This window comes from Triticum urartu, unplaced genomic scaffold, assembly GCF_056163025.1.
Source record: "Triticum urartu cultivar PI428250 unplaced genomic scaffold, HENAU_Tu73 scaffold2, whole genome shotgun sequence".
Classification (NCBI taxonomy): Eukaryota; Viridiplantae; Streptophyta; class Magnoliopsida; order Poales; family Poaceae; genus Triticum; species Triticum urartu.
The window spans coordinates 13,264,401-13,280,795 of record NW_028260368.1 but is presented as its reverse complement, the minus strand read 5'-3'; the positions used below and the strand labels follow the sequence as shown (position 1 = coordinate 13,280,795).

The 16,395-nt window shown below is 41.9% G+C and overlaps 2 non-coding genes across 2 annotated transcripts; both read right to left on the bottom strand.

Moving 5' to 3' along the window:
* Window positions 1-16,117: 16,117 nt before the first annotated feature.
* TRNAN-GUU (transfer RNA asparagine (anticodon GUU)) lies at window positions 16,118-16,191 on the bottom strand. Its single transcript has one exon. It is a non-coding gene; the product is annotated as a tRNA-Asn (tRNA).
* A 130-nt stretch (window positions 16,192-16,321) lies between these two features.
* Window positions 16,322-16,395, bottom strand: TRNAM-CAU (transfer RNA methionine (anticodon CAU)). The gene has a single exon. It is a non-coding gene; the product is annotated as a tRNA-Met (tRNA).

The window sequence follows — 16,395 nt, the reverse complement described above, 5'->3', positions numbered from 1 at the left end:
GTGGGCTGCACCCATTCTCGGTACGTACAAGGTGGGCACCCATTCTCGGTTAAGATGGGAAATCCTATAGGGGTAGAAATGCTACATGAAAAAAATCCGCTCTTGCTGTATTAGGAATTGAAAGTAAGTCAACTCCTTCCTCTTAGAGCAACTTGTCGCAGCTGTGACTACTCTTTCTATTTGAATTGAATGTCAGCGAATCACTTGTTTCACTAATGTGACTAGTCTTGACTGCAGGTTTTTTCTTTCTATAGAGAAGTGACTGCGCTAGAGATGCTTATTAAAGGTTTGCTTGGTGGCTTCCTTGCTTGACAGGCTTTCCTTGTTGATTGGCTTGGTCTGCTAGTTCCCGGAAATCACTTCCTCTAAGTCTTAAATAGCAGAACCTACTCTTTCTTCAAAGAATGTAGCATACCTAAGAAATGATTTCTCTAACGAGTCAAATCCGTTGTGAAATAAGGAAATGCGCGGATCGCTTCTTCTACCCTTCTCTTATTCGCATTTCCTGCTTACTATTGAAAGAAAAGCTGTTACTGCTGCATATCCCCTTTTTCCTCTAATTCGAGCGAGTAAAGGCGCAGCTTCCTCATCTTTGCTTTATAGTTTGATATAATATAGAATTGGATTTTGCTTTCCTTTAAGGAGCTCTAGCTATCTTGCTGATCCACCAGTTCATACTATTAATGAAAGCTCTTTCACCCTGCCCGCGGGTAATCCCTTACTGAGCCTACTCAAGCAATCTCCCATTAGCCGCTCTTTACTTTATAGTCAAGCGATTGTAAACTCCTTATTTAGGCTAGCTACTTTGCTGATTAACAAGATTATCGCATTGGAGCTGTGACAGTTATGTAAACTACTTCTCTAGCAAGTAATGAATCTGAGGTCAAAGCCAATGAGTACGCCGGATGTTGCATTTTCGCAGTGAGGGAAGGTTGGCTTGACAGGCTTCGTTCTGGATGTTGTAATCTCTTCTCATGGTCTTTGTTCGCTTTATTATCCCGTTGTGAGAATGGCTAGGACTGTGGATCCACACGCCCCCCCTCTAGTCAGTACTTTCCGAGTAGCGCAAGGCTTCTTCGTTGGCAAATAAACGAATTAATGAACTAATTTCCTAATATGACGTGAACTTGAACTAGCATTGATCAAGTCCATGAGCTCATAAGAAGGAGTTCTTCACGTGAGAAAGTCCACGGCTTAGCTTAATTCAATAAAAAAGAAAGTATCCAATCGACTTTAGGAGCGCCATATGTTTCTATCTGAAACGGTAAAGCGAGGCTCGCTATAAGGGTCATAGCTAGTTCAGGATTGGTAGGAAAGTAATACAAATGATTGTAATATGACAACCCCCAGGGGAGCTAGCCTTTGTGTTAAGATTAAAAAGAAGAGCCCTCTTTTCATACGACTCGGTGATTCCATTGCTCTATCCGGCCGCAAGATTCGATCGCGTACAGCACGAGCACGAGATGGGTTGGGGACTTAGAAATGAGCTATGCTCCAAGAATTGACCCCTGAACTACCTTTGCCCGCCTTTTCTTGTAGAATCCATTCCCCCTCTTTTATATATTTAGAATGCTTTTAGGGCTAGTGGAATGAGGCTGGAACCCATCAATATCGCTAAACCGGGAGAGTTGCTTGTGTTGGGTTCAAAGTTTCGCTCTACCAAGGCAAGATATAATAGAATATAATCTAATCTAATATGCATCCAGCTTTAGCTGAATATCGTGAGTGTTCAGCGAAGTATGCTAGCCATTGGCCTTACGTTCAGGATACTCCTTTCTGTCTTTGCGATGTTTGGTTATAAGAGAATGTTGCTCTTCAGAAAACGCGTATAGCGGCCTTCGTCGATGGGACAAACGCTCCAGTGTATGCGTTACGAGGCAACTAGCATTTTGTCATGGAAGTTCGTGAAACAATGTCATGTCGCGACTCGACATGTTAGAAGGAGCTAAATCAATAGGTGCCGGTGCTGCTACAATCGCTTTAGCCGGAGCTTAGCAGAAAGGTGTGATTCGTGATCTCGATCATTTAAATGATCCTATCCTTAAGATTGGTTTTGGAAGATATGTCAAACATTCGAGAATGGCGCTGTTGATCTAGTTAGGTTTCTAATTGTTGAGTGTGAAGTTCCGTTCTAAAAATATTCGTTTCGTTGGAAAAACCAACGCCGACGTCAAGATCAGTCTCCTTTCCTTTCTCTTTTCGGGAGCAGAGCTGAAAAAGATGGACAGTAACGATCGCGTAATATCAATTTATCGGCCTCGTCATCGAAAGCGGCTTCCAATTGCTCGGAAATTCTCAGCTATATGGGGGACTTTGATGGTGAGCAAAAAGAATTGATCAAGAAATTGGTAAACTTTCGCATGATCGATGGTAAAAGAACGAGAGTTCGTGCTATTGTTTATAAAACTTTTCACCGCCTAGCTCGAACTGAACGCGATGTAATAAAACTTATGGTTGACGCCGTAGATAATATAAAGCCAATATGCGAAGTGGTCAAAGTAGGAGTCGCAGGTACTATTTATGATGTTCCTGGGATTGTAGCCAGGGATCGTCAACAAACCTTAGCTATTCGTTGGATCCTTGGAGCAGCTTTCAAACGACGTATAAGCTACAGGATAAGCTTAGAGAAATGTTCATTTGCTGAGATACTGGATGCTTACCGAAAGAGGGGAATTTCACGTAAGAGAAGGGAGAATCTTCATGGACTGGCTTCCACCAATCGGAGTTTCGCGCATTTCAGATGGTGGTAAAGTGATACCACATAAGGAGCTCTTCCTCATTCAGTCATACTCAACAAAAGTAAGAAATGTTTGACCCGGATCCTTTTTTCATCTTCATATAGAAAGAAAATCGGCCTTCCTCATACTCCCCCCTTCATTCATAGAGTTGGAGGAATCCACAAGAGGCCTGCCCGTTCATAATTGCATAAAAGAACCATTCTTTTTATGAAAACTCTTGTTCCAACCTCACCTCAGGTCGAATGAATACGAAAGGGGGATCAATCAAATCAATAAGCCATGAATGAAGAAGTAGTGGGCCTTTCGCCTTATTTCGTTTGACTCGTGGAGCTGAGAAATCTACTTCAAAGAGAGGGAAAGAGTGCTAGTCCGAAAGAACAAGCAAGGGATGAGCGCACGGGAGCGAAATCCGTTGCGCCCACGCGCATACGTTTTCTTGCTGGGTAATTTCTCAGAAAGTTTTTGTGTTGTTGATTCCTATTCCTAGGTGTTGTGCTTTTTCCCCTATGCCGCCTATTGGTACTAGTGGAGTAGGATTGGCCTGTAATACAGAACCTATAGGTGGTGTAACCTTTCGCTCAATACTCAAATCTACAATTGAAGCATCTGAGGCTGCATCAATCGAGGATACACGACATAAGGAATTGTTAGATCTCCAAACTGAACTTCGCCTTCACCAAGCGTGGGTTTTCACTGGTCCTAACTAACGGTTGGCAAGCGATCCCCTATTCTGCATCCCGAAGATCAGACGGCCCAGAGCCGGAGCGATCATTCAAGCAAGTTACTCAGCTTGAGTTTTTCAGTCAATCAATAGATTGTGCAGTTTCTTAGTCTTTTGGTCCACGTCTTCATGACTTATAGAAAGGGTTTCTTTCTTTTACAAGATCATGGAAGCTTCAGAAACCATCCGAGATCTTCTGGAAACAAGAAATGTTGCATCAAAGGGTTCAGTGGTCATATCATAGTGAAATCGAGTTTCTTGATTTAGTCGATATCAAATTCCCAACTTAGAAATTCGAAAGGACTAAGATTCTACTTCTTCCTCAAATACTGGGAATGTGGATTCAAGTATGATATCACTATTCCACAGATCTCAAGAAAACGAATTGAACAAGTTTGATGGCTGGAAAAGAAGATAGGAATGGGGCACCAAGGAAGGATTGTAGGTAGGGATGCCCTTAGATCCGTTCTCAATAGCTCGTGATAAGGCAAGAAAGCGAGTAGATACCCTGCCCTCGCATTAAAGCATCGATCTAGTCCTCTATTAGATATGAATTTCCCGTTGGAAATCGAGGTACATACTCCAAAAATCCCTGGTTTTTGCCTTCGGTTAGCAACTCGTCTAAGTTTAAGATCGTATTCCATCTTCGTAAGGACATAGAAAGGGGTTTCGGTAGTGACTGTCCTATCAATAGACCGAATGGTCATCAGTTGCCCTCACGGCCTAACGCCGTTTTTGAGCTCCATCACATGCTTAAGAAGGACTTGCCGCGGAGCCAAGGCCTATTTATGAGCCAGACCTAGAAGATCACTGCTTTCGTGCTGGTCATTCTAATCACAATGAGAACTTCTCCCAAAGAGGGTTCTTATTTCATTTCAGTAAGTAGTCGATTGAATCGGTTTCTAACCTAAGGAATGTGTTATTATAACCAAATATATCATCCAAGAGCCGATCTCTTTTTCATTAAGTATCATTAACAGACCGCTTGCTTACGAGCTTGGTAGCCGCCTTGGAGCCGAGGCAGACGGAGGAACCTCTCGAACCTGGAATCCACTTTCCACTTGTCCTCCATATGCTCGGGTCTGCTGTTTGACCAGTATCTAATGCTATTTCTTACTTCGACCAGACGGGCACTTTCGCATTACGCAGTGAGATCGCCTACTCCTCTCGAGGTTGGCATTTTCGAGTTCATATTTCATAGGTCACCATAAAAATTCCTACCTTTCAAATTAGCATATTTTTAGGAACATATCGAACTTTCATCCCGCATTATCTGTGCAAAATTTTATCATTGTTTAACTACTTCCTCAAACCATTCAATGCGCTATCTCCATCCTCTCATTCATCTCTATACCAGAACAATTAATTAGGCCCAGCCCTTCTATCATCGGCCTTGTTGAACTAATTACTTTCGTCTTTGTGCCACCTCAAAGAAGACATTTGATCATGGGCTTTTTTTTTGTGATGAGGCTAGTTTGAACTATGCTTTTTCTCCTTTCTACACCCCTCTTGACACAAGTTTCGCACATCCAGTTCTCTTATTAGAAACTCCCTATAGATATACTTCTGACTGACTGATTATGGCTTCCCTGACTAGAGAAGGAAATGTCGGGAGGAAATAGAGATGATAGGACCACCTGAATGCTGGAGATGAGTGCTCGTCGTATTCCCTCGAGCAAAGCGGAGAAGAGAAGGGGGAAGAAAAAAGGTTCCTAACTCATTGGATAGCTTAATCTATTGGTCAGGGATCCCATCTTTACTTTATTTAGGTGCCTAGACTTTTCGGGGCATAGGGTAGATTTCACAGTCCTTTAAGTGAATACGCCTTCTCTTTATGTATAGAGCTCTTAAAGAATGGATCAGCTCCTAGCGAAAAAGTCCAAGGTCTGAATACCAAGAGCGGTCAAACACAGTGATCGGTCCCGGTCAATGGGTAGAAAAGCCCGCCCTATAATCTGAAGTAGTCTTCGACTAGGTATATAAAATGGATAAAAAGAAAGAAGGGGAGGAGAGGAGATAGATGCATTTCACTAGGCGTATATGATATTGGAAAGAATGGAATCGAGTAAGCTTAGGCCAACCGATAAGTCATCTTTGTGTAACTTCCCATATGCCTACTTCTAAGCTAAAGTAAGGAAATAGGGTGAGATAAGCAAGAATGAGCCGAACGAAGACGTAAGGTTTGTTTAGATGTAGTCTTTGTGCTTTTCAAGTTGCTTCTTGCGAAATCAACTAAGTTCGAAAAAGCCATGCCCAGGTTTCCGGGAGTTTAGATAAGATATGTCAGCTGTTGGAGGATCAATATTATCCGGGGGATCCATATATTATGAGGGAGTATAGAGAGGGGGTCTAGAGATAGTACAGTCTGTAGTGAACCTATTCATTAAATGGACTTTTCCCTTACCTCTCATCAGCTTCCCTTTCCCTCGCCGGTGCAGTGCCATCTGGATACCTCATAAATAAATCAAGCAGGCCGGCTAGTAAGCGATCCCGAGGGGCTATCTTCTCTCCCATGCTGGTGCCTTGCTTAACTCAAGTATAAAGTGGAAATTAAAGCCAAAATCCGGGGTGATAAAATTCCATTTGAATCTTGAGATCCAAGAAGAAGGATAGCTTCATGAGTTCGTTCTGACTCCTAGCTTAGCTGGAAAGCTTTTGCTTGTATCTGGCAGTGGGTGTAACATCCATCATACTCAAACAGAAGAAGGTTTGCTTATCTAGCTCCAAGGCAGTTATAATCATTTACAGAACCAGGGTTTGCACCTACTGAGGAGGAGAAAGGGCCGACGACCCATACTAGAACTCCAAGATAAGATCTTTCAGTCGATCAGACGGCCGAGGCCTTTAATAAGGTCCGGTTGTGCCAACGAGTTCTTCTAGTTATGAATCGCCGTAGGGAGGTAGCATTACATTTTTATTAGCAAAATAGAGCTCCTCATAGAAAAGAATGGCGAAGAAAGTGTTAGAGTACTTTCTTTCTGTTCAGTCCTGGAACTTATTCTTTTCCGATCGACCTATCAACAGTAGCGATCATACCCCGTCGAGCGAGTTAGGAGCTGCTCACAAAGAAGGCCGAAACCAGCTCACCTTGGAGGGTCTTCTCCCATCCAGTCAGAAGTGGAACTAAAGATTAGGATCGCGGGAAATAAACTGAAAGGCAAGAGTGGAGGTTAGCGGGTCTAAGATCTAGTGGGAACATTAGAGGTATCTTCATCATGAAATATGATTGAGATCACACGTAGTACTGACCGCAAGCAGCAGATCACACTACTGCTTGTTGATTCAATCTATCACGCTTACCACAAAACCGGCCACAAAATTAGAAGGATAAGGTGATACCATGAATGACTTATTCCAGAGACGAAGTCTTAGATTCCGGTACTATTGTACTAGTATTCTGAATATTGATACTGGGGCTATCACTGAACTCAGCGAACGTTTCGATCTGACGTCATGGAAATATTATACAGTCAAAGGTATGATTGCAATAGCTAGCGTAGAGTATAAACCTGTTTATCCATTGGTTAATCATTGGGTTGCACATACAGTTGCATGTTATATACTATTACAGAAATATATCTATCCAAGAATCCCAATCCCGAAGGAGGGCGATCTTACGACAGCTTCCATCGTGCCAGTGCTATACTTGGAAAAAGGCTCCTGTCCAGAAATTGATGATACCCTTCCTACATCAACGAGCATCTGGCTCTATGATGAATCGGATCCTTCTCAAATCCTCCCGATTGATTATATAATCAATATAGTGTATAGAGAGATGATCCAAGTTGCTGAGAAGTATCATCAGAAACCTGTTTATAAAGTGGGTCTTAGATTTTTAGCGCCCCATTCGAAAAGAGAGGAGATTAGTGAGTGCTTATCTTCATCAGATCTTTATAAGATGCTTTATGACTCGTTGGAGATATCAGAAAGACTACAAACCCTAGTCTCTAGTATACCGAGAAGGCCAAAGAAAACGAATACAGCCGATACTCGGAAAAACCCCTACATCACTAAGCTACAGGATAAGTATCAACTGAAGCTTCCAGCTGAAGAGACTCTGACGATTCAGAACTCTAATCTAAAACTTTCTAATCGGATGAGGGTTCCTAGTATTTGGAGCGGATATCCAGACACGCGCAACACAATTCCCTCTATTCGGTCGATTTATAATCAAATAGTCGCGGAGAGGAATGAGAATGACTTCTCTCCTTGTAAAATTCACTATAATCGAAAAGTGAAGAAGGTTAAGCAGGTTCCGGACGTTCCAACTCTCAAACCAGTCATTGTTGTTAATATGCTTACACTTTTATATAGAGATAGATATCAGCAGTTTAAGATACCACATTCAGGTGCGTTCGTTATGGTTAGAGCTAATCAACCTCTAGCTTTGAAGGATAATCATATGTTTTCCACTGACTACTCAACTGTTATGAAGGTTAGAGGTAATCAAGTATCTGTTTTGAAGGATAGTCATATGTTTTCTTCCGCTAATGACTCAACTCTTCTCGCTAAGTGTCTAACCGAGGGAGGTAGACGGTTAGTATATAGTTTGTTGACCGGTTTAACTAGGAGAGTGAAAAATGAAAGAAGGAGTATTCACGTTTATTTAACGAATTTCGATAGAGATGATAGTTATCGTATACTAAGGAATTGTTTGATACATCGTAAACATGAGTTCAAATGTTCAACGCTTACGAGATATAATAATATCTCCAATATGAGGGTGTATTCAGCAGTTAATAACCGATTACTTTTCAAAGTGCGGGACTTTAATGATCTTTTATGTTATATCCAGGAAGATGAGTTGCTTGATATGTTTTGCCGACAACACAGTTCTAAAGCTTGTAACACCGAGACGATGTCAATACACAATCTAGTAGAGAAAAAACAGGAATATGTGAACTATATGATGCATGATATTATGCTGTACGCAGCTATAATGCAAAAAGCGCAAGAACGCTATTGGATGAATTTCCAGATGGACCTCTTTTATAAGGAAAACTTTGCAGAAATGAAAACACCTAATTTCACGGTTAGCAACATCCTGAAAACTTATTCTTGTTCGTGTCAAGAAGTTGAAGGGGGGGAGGTCGAAGTAGCGAATCCGTCAATCGAGTCAAATACGTCTGATTGATAGTAGGATCGCTAACTAAACAACCGTAATTGATTTTTAGTGTATTGCTAGTTATGTCTTTGGTACGCTGACTCTCTGCATGAAGGTGATAGGAGCGCAGTCCTTGTAAACCACATTATTATTATGAATGCACAGCTCTGTACAGGGTCTATATGTAGGTTCTAACCTAATCCTACATGCGTTTCTCTCATCCTTTATCGTTTCCCTCACATCATCACCCCTTTTTCTTTTTCGTATTAAGAAGGGATTTATTGAGAGGTTTTTAATGTGTCTTTGATCGTCGAGCAGGATAAATGATAAATCGGTAGGTTTTAGAGTAGCCCTATTAGGTTGAAATCAATAATGCCCTCGCCCGTAAGAGTTATCCGGTAAAGATATATAATAACATTGTGAATGGTGATGTCAACATGTAACCGTAAAGATCAGAAGGGGCGATCTATACCTTTCTCAACAAGGCCGTACACTAGGCGTGCTAACAAGCCCTCCAACCTCCCGTCATCTATACACTCCATCTGACATAGGAAGGTTATCCCTTCCATTTATCGGGTACTCGAGTTATGGTGTAAAACGGGGGCCCGGTTTTATACACTCCCAGGTAAGTCGGTTTGTGCTTATGTCCTCATAGGGTTCGTTTTGCCCTTGACCTAGGAATAGAGTCATGACAAAGGATGAGGCACGCGATCGTTTTTGCTTCCTACGAGCGAGCGCTGCCAAATCGACAACACTTGTTTGACGTTATGCCGATTGCTGCAGGATGTTGACGGGAAGGCATCGTCGACTCTCTCTTCCATGTTTAGGTACTGTCTGAATAGGGTGAGTAAATCGTTGTATTTTATCCTCTAGAAGAGTGAAATATGACGAAGAGCGGTTCGAATGTATATAGATGGGGAAATTCCTACGGCTTCTATTTACCACTATCAGATAGAGGGCATAAATCTCTTGATAGCCTGTTCACTCAACTACCACGCTTAGCTAGTCTGTCTGTGGGGGTAGGAATAGGGTAGTCTCCCCTTCTTCGTAAGTAGCCGAACTCGGATCTTCGCAACTATCAAAACTCGAACTCAATAAAGCTTCTGAAAGTGGTTCCGTGTTAAGCGACTCACTCTCGTTGAAGGAGTATCGCCCGATGCAGATAACAGCGTTGAAGTGGAACTAGCTTTTTCTTTTTCCACTAGATTCGAGGTTACAGGACACGGAGTAGACATCAATCTCTTGGAAATGTGGTTCGTCTCAAATCTTCCCATTCTTTCTTCTATTTACGAAGTGGTATACCACCCTCTGTGCATGTGGAGCCATCTTTTAGATCTATGCCGTGGATCTAACAACAGCAAAAACACGTGCGACATTGCTATTTACCCCTATGGCATAGCTAGGATTGTAACGAAGCCTTCTATCACAGATAATCCTCGCTGTTCTCCACTTCAATACACCCATCCGCTAAAACGATGACTTTTCTTTCATGTGGGGTACAAACCAGACAAGGGGTTGTACTATTCTCCTCATCGAGATAGTCGATTTTCCCAGGAATACCTACATCTTCTAACAACGATTCCAGATCGATATATGTTTCATCCTTGATTACTATAATCACTTCGCTACCCAACCGTGAGTAACTAACTCCTGGATATGCCTTCCATATCTTCGAGTCAAATTGCGCCCTCAAGTAAACGTGAAATAGCACCCGAGAGATTTCTCCTATCTCTGGGACATACTCCCATGACGCATCCCACCCTTTATCCTGATAGTAAAAGGGGTTGTTTAACAACATTCCGATCAGCGCTTCTTCCATGCTACTCAACCCATCTACATAGCTTAACACAACTTTCTGAAGAGTATACTTCTTCACATTCCATAATGAGAAGTCGATCTTGTACACTCTTCTTACATTCGTTGACATCTTACTAATATAAGAATAGTGAGCTTCCTCAAGATCTTCCAACTCGTAAACGTTGTGCGGGTGACCTATCAATTCCAATAGACGTTTTGATAGTGCCATCAATACTAGTAAATCTACGCCGCACCCCGCTCTCCAAACATTAGTAGTTTGGGTTTCCGCATCATAATATTGGTGTGAATACCCTCGTCTATATTCACCGTGGAGGAGAGCCTCGAAGGCGTGAGGAATTTTTGTTAGAGAACAACACTCTATGTTTGATAACACATAACGATTAGCTAAAATTGCTTTAACGGCGCGCTCCATACGGAAACGGAGGACTCCCCGACTCTCCCATCCCTTTGGGTCGCTATTATACATTGTCTCTACTGTTGACGCTAACCGATATGCGGGTCTACTATTCAGGTATATACAATAGCTCCTTCTACCATTCCTATTTATGCTATATAAGATATCAGAAACTCTAGAATTGCTTCCATCCATTCCCATACTAATTATTCCTGAAATACCTATCTTAATTGATTGAATTTGAAACTGCATCCTCATCTGTTTTTGCCTCATAATCATTTTATTATTCGTTCCCTCCTTTCAATATGTTGCTGAGAATTTCTGAGAGATTTAGGTCTGGAGGAACTACACCAGTCCCAATGCATACTCCACCAATTATTAGACCAAATCCGATGAGAATACTCCCCCAACCCACATTATTACTATTGCTATCGGGCACGGGACCCTCACCCCCACCATCTGCTGCTGGAGGGAGAGGTATGCCGCCCTCCCCATCTTCGATCCCGCCATCAAAGGGGCCGTCGTTGATGTTTTTGTCGTATATGATATGAGGGATGTCATCCCCTACAGTGGGAGGATCCATAAGATCTGAATGCATATTCTCCCACGAAATTAATAACGATCCACCCGTCGCCCACCCTAGAAATGGTTCAGAATTTCTCATAATTTCCATGAAATTACCCATCCCTGATATGAGTTCCAGAATCGCAGCATCACCTTGTGTGATACTCAACAATGTCATAGTCCCACAACAGCCTAACTGGACACTTGCGAGTAGATTCCCATACACGTATCTGTAACCCACAGACGTATTATCCATTATGACAAGGGCTTTAGTCTTCATCGCTAGAGCATTGATACCCCTATGCGTCCGGAACCAGTGCAATTGGTGTGATAGTTCGTTATGCAAGTGTTGTATCGCTGTGTTATATTCAGGAATACGACGATCAAAGACTCCTTTATCCCAAAATATTTCCTTCATCGTTCTTAAACACATGAGATGATTCAAATATGCCATATGCCATATAAATGTTGGGTTCCGCCCGAATTCCTGCCAAGACTTTCTCTCATTAAAATTGATTTCCCTCACGACATCAGGATTTCCTAGATGAGGATTTGCCCTTTCAGTGTAATCGAAACAGCTAGTCTTATAAATGAAATCGTGATTACGCTCCTTCATAAACCTAATGAATTTTCGTTCATAACCACTATACCCACTCAAAGATAACGAGTGTGACGCACTAGAAATCTCCACGCCGCAGCACTTCGGTTTAGCCGTGCTTAGTTTCTTCAGCCAACCGTTGAAATCATTAAATGCCCCCATTTCTTGTATCATCTCATACGGTTCATAAACTCTCCTATTATCAATAAGTAGATTTCTGAAATACCTGGCATAACTACCAGAAGCAGAAAGAGGTGTTTTCTTATATAGTGGTGGTTGAGTATTCGTCGTAGGTATACGGGTCTCATAAACAGAGTGGGGAGACAGTTTTTGAGTCATTTCGCTTTCGTTTCCTTCATTTTATCCCCTTTTTAGCGGTGGATATTCAAGTTATTAATCGCTTACGATGTGAATAATATAGATTCAATATCTAATGATGAGGTATATATTATTGATAGTAATCATTCAGCGTCTAATAAGCGAGATGACATAGAAGAAGTAGAGATGGAGATCAAATCGACTTCTAGTGAAAAGGGTAAAGGTTTTGCTATAATTAGTAAAGAGGATTTGATTGCTATAGGAATCGTCCTTGGATCGGGGGCAGACGGTGGTGATGACGGTTCAACTGGGTCAGATACTTCCGCTACTTCATTAGGGAAGATGAATAATATCTTCGGTCGTTGTTCAAAGATCAACAGTTTAATCCACAGAATTAGCTGTCAATGTATATCTGCTCTGAAACATTATCAAATCGTCGATATTAGTGCGACATGGGCTTCGTTAATCGATTTATTGTGTGCTCTCGGAGGTGCTATACAAGGTTGGGCTGCTCTATATGAAACTGAAATCGTGATAGCTTATATAATCTATCTGTATTTAGGGGAGTATTTTACTAAATACCGGTTTGATATCAGTCATCGCGTAGCTGGAAGTGCTTTTGATTACACTGTTTTTGATAGACCGAATACTCGCATAGTAAAGGCGCCTAAGAAATCGTTATTGTTTGACAAAACCCTGCCCTTTTTTGCAAATTGGCCTGCATCTTCGACCATTCCGTGGTCTACCATTAGAAATAGGTATTATTCGGTTAATAATTTGAATAGAATAATGAATTCTTTAGGTTTAGTGAGTATAAACAAGTTAACTCTGTCGTGGAATGAGATCCATAACACATATTATGGTTCTGGGGTGAAATCCCTATTTGCTGAAGGGTACACAAGACTATTAGTTCAAGTTACAACAAGGGCATATGCACATAAATTCGAGGGGGGTAGTTTCTGCACTTTCCATATCCTCGTTTTATTAGGGATCGGGGTAGTTGTTTGGTACAAATTTAGTGCACAAGATCCACTTACTCTACCACTAGAGGATACGAAGCTCCACTTGTTCGAGCCATTCAAACATTATAGTTCCGTAGTAGAGGGTTATAATAAAATCACATACTGGATGACTGAAGATGTCGTGGAGATAGTTTATAACAATTATAAACCTTCTTGTGAACCTTTTTGCCGAATAGTTGAGGTTAATCAATATGATATGGAGCATCTGGCTCAAAAAGAACGTATGGCTTCGATTGGACTAGCAATCATGATTGCAACCTTTATCACTACAAACGTGATTATACCTGTAACACTACCCCTTATACAATACTGAAAGAGGGCATATTATAAAACTATGTTTTACCTAATGAATTTACGAGCTATTTTACACCTGGAATTTATAAGCAAGAGATTTATACTCTTAAAGGGTGCCACATAATTCGTTGAGGGGGAATTCGGACATATAGTTCGAGGCGTAATTTGTCGAGAATTCTGTATTCTGAGACTATACTAGAGTCGTCATCTAACGTCAGCCTTCTCTCCACACAGCCTGCATGTAGGCTATTACCAATCAAGGTATGCCACATCCTTCACTTAAGGGCGGGACGTTGTATAGTGTAGTCTATTATAGGTGCGGTTTGAAACCACTTTGATTCTCTAAGGGTTTGCCACAATAAAGAATCGCTATACTGCAGATAGTCCGCCTGCTTTCAACGTTATTATTGTTTATGATTTAAGGCTGCAACCTCCTTATCTGTAGTTTGGGTTGCCGGCGGTGGTACGAGCCATCCCCCTCCTCTGTTTTAAAAAGATTGAAGGATCTTAACATCAGAAGTGCGGCAAGCAGACTGCCATGAAGAGTGGAACTATATTGGTTAGACGGGAGTCTTGTTACAATACAATGTCCAGAGAAGGTTTTTTTCTGCCGGGTGTTTGAATCTGTCTGATCTTGTATTGGATCAGTGATGTTCATTTCGCTCGTGCTAGAAAACATATTCTCTATATGTTCAAACCGCTTTTCTGAGAAAATAGACCTTTAAGGCGAGGTACAATGCATACACAATTCTCATTCATTCCTAAAATGATTTAGAAATAGAACAATCCGTTTATAGAATTCGCTACTGCGCGAGGGGAAAGGTTCTACCCTCAATCTTACTTGTATCAACATGTGACGAGGAAGCGTCATTGGCACATGTCTACGACAAATCCTATTCGAGAGGCACCGAAGGCTGGTTAGAGATCGGATACTCGACCATAGCTACCTCTTTTTCTAGATCTGGTTAGAGATCGGTTGACTCCCCCACAACAACTCATGCACTACATAAATCTCATGCGGTTGTCCATACCTCCCATTTAGAGCACATATCTCACAGTGGTAGGCTTGGCGAGTATACCGACCGTCAACTTCAGGCACAACCACGGGCAACCTGAAAAGTAACGACGATATTTTCTTATACTGCTCTGGAAAGAGAAACAACACTACCTCAGGGCGGTATTCATTCTCGATAACATCCATATATGACCCGAAAGGAAGATCGATCCCAAAAACGGTATCTGAATTCAACACTCTAATTTGAATCTTATGTGCAAGAAGTTCAATGAGTCCCGATACTCCGATTTAGAAAGAACCTCTTCTGCTCTAGCATGGGATGCTCGCCGACTACATCAGTACACGCTTTATCATAAATAGGATGAACGCTGAAAGTCCTAGAGTCTCACTCATGGCATTTGCTCGAGTTATAGAGGCTCTATCTATATTCTTATTATCGTGCTTGGATAGCAATCCTTTCTTTCAATCGACTAAGACTGTTAGAAAGCACATTCATATAAGCCTTGCCTTTCAGTAACTATCCTTAGCGCTGTTCTTCTGCCTATCTCCTATTGGTCAGACAGATCCGGGCTTATCAAGTGGTACTGAAATAGGGTCAAATTCTGTTTAGTAGAAAGGAAGGAAGACGGCATGGGTCTCGTCGGACTTGATGACGATGCCGAAGTATAAGGGAGGCATGGGATTTAGAGACATTGAAATTGAGAATCTGGCTATCTTGGCTAGGCAAGCCTGGCGGATTCTACAAGATCCTATGTCTCTTAGCGCCCGGGTGTTGAAAGTGGTTTATTTTCCAACTGCTCCTAAGTGCTGCTCTAGGAAACAAACCGTAACAGATATGGACGGGAATAAAAAATGGACGCTGAGTAAATCTGTAATATTCCTATTAGCCATGTCACTTAGGGAAACTTCTGGGCGTGGCCCGGCATTATAAGAAGACCGGTAACAAAGGAAGGAGACTATCTATTTGCTGAGACTATGGTTACTCTTAGCTTGACATACAGAGTTTAGGATGTGATCGATCGGTCGGGAGGACAATAATAACAATGTAGAGAATTGGTCTAGCTACAACCCTCCAGTGGAATTAAAGCGACTCGCCAAGGCCAGTTCGATAGAAAGGGAACCCTTGTGGAGAGACAGGATCCCCATCTTTCGGTGGAAGAACCTCTTGATCTTACGCCCTATGTTCTTGGTAAAGTGAGCTATGTCATAGCCTATTGCTACCCGATCTACAAGTCGGTCTACTTCTGGCTCTTGCCTTGATTGGAACGGCTTTCGAGTAAGAAAGGGCCTTTACTTTCCCCCTGAGGGTAGGAAAATCATGATCGGGATAGCGGACGTAAAGCTATTGAACTTAGGTATGCTCTTTCCTTTTGTCGAAGTGGAATCGTAGAACACAATGTGATACGATGAGATAGAAAATGCAATAGAAATAGAAATAAGGATAGCAAACGGGTTACCTACTCTACTCCTAAGGGTCAAAGCAAGCCCTTTAATTCCATTCTTTATTCTTACATTAAAGAATGAATCAAATCTCCCCAAGTAGGATTCGAACCTACGACCAATCAGTTAACAGCCGATCGCTCTACCGAACTGAGCTATTGAGGACGAACGAATTGCTTAATAAGCTGAACACCCACATAATCTCGATTTGACACAGCAACACTTTCCATAACAACAGGGATTAAAAAACAGGTGATCAGGACTCGGATCCTGGGTATCTGTCTGACGTGTGATAAGGCGGGGACAGGATTCGAACCTGCAGTCTTCAGGTCATGAGCCTGATGAGTTGACCAATTCCTCTACCCCGCT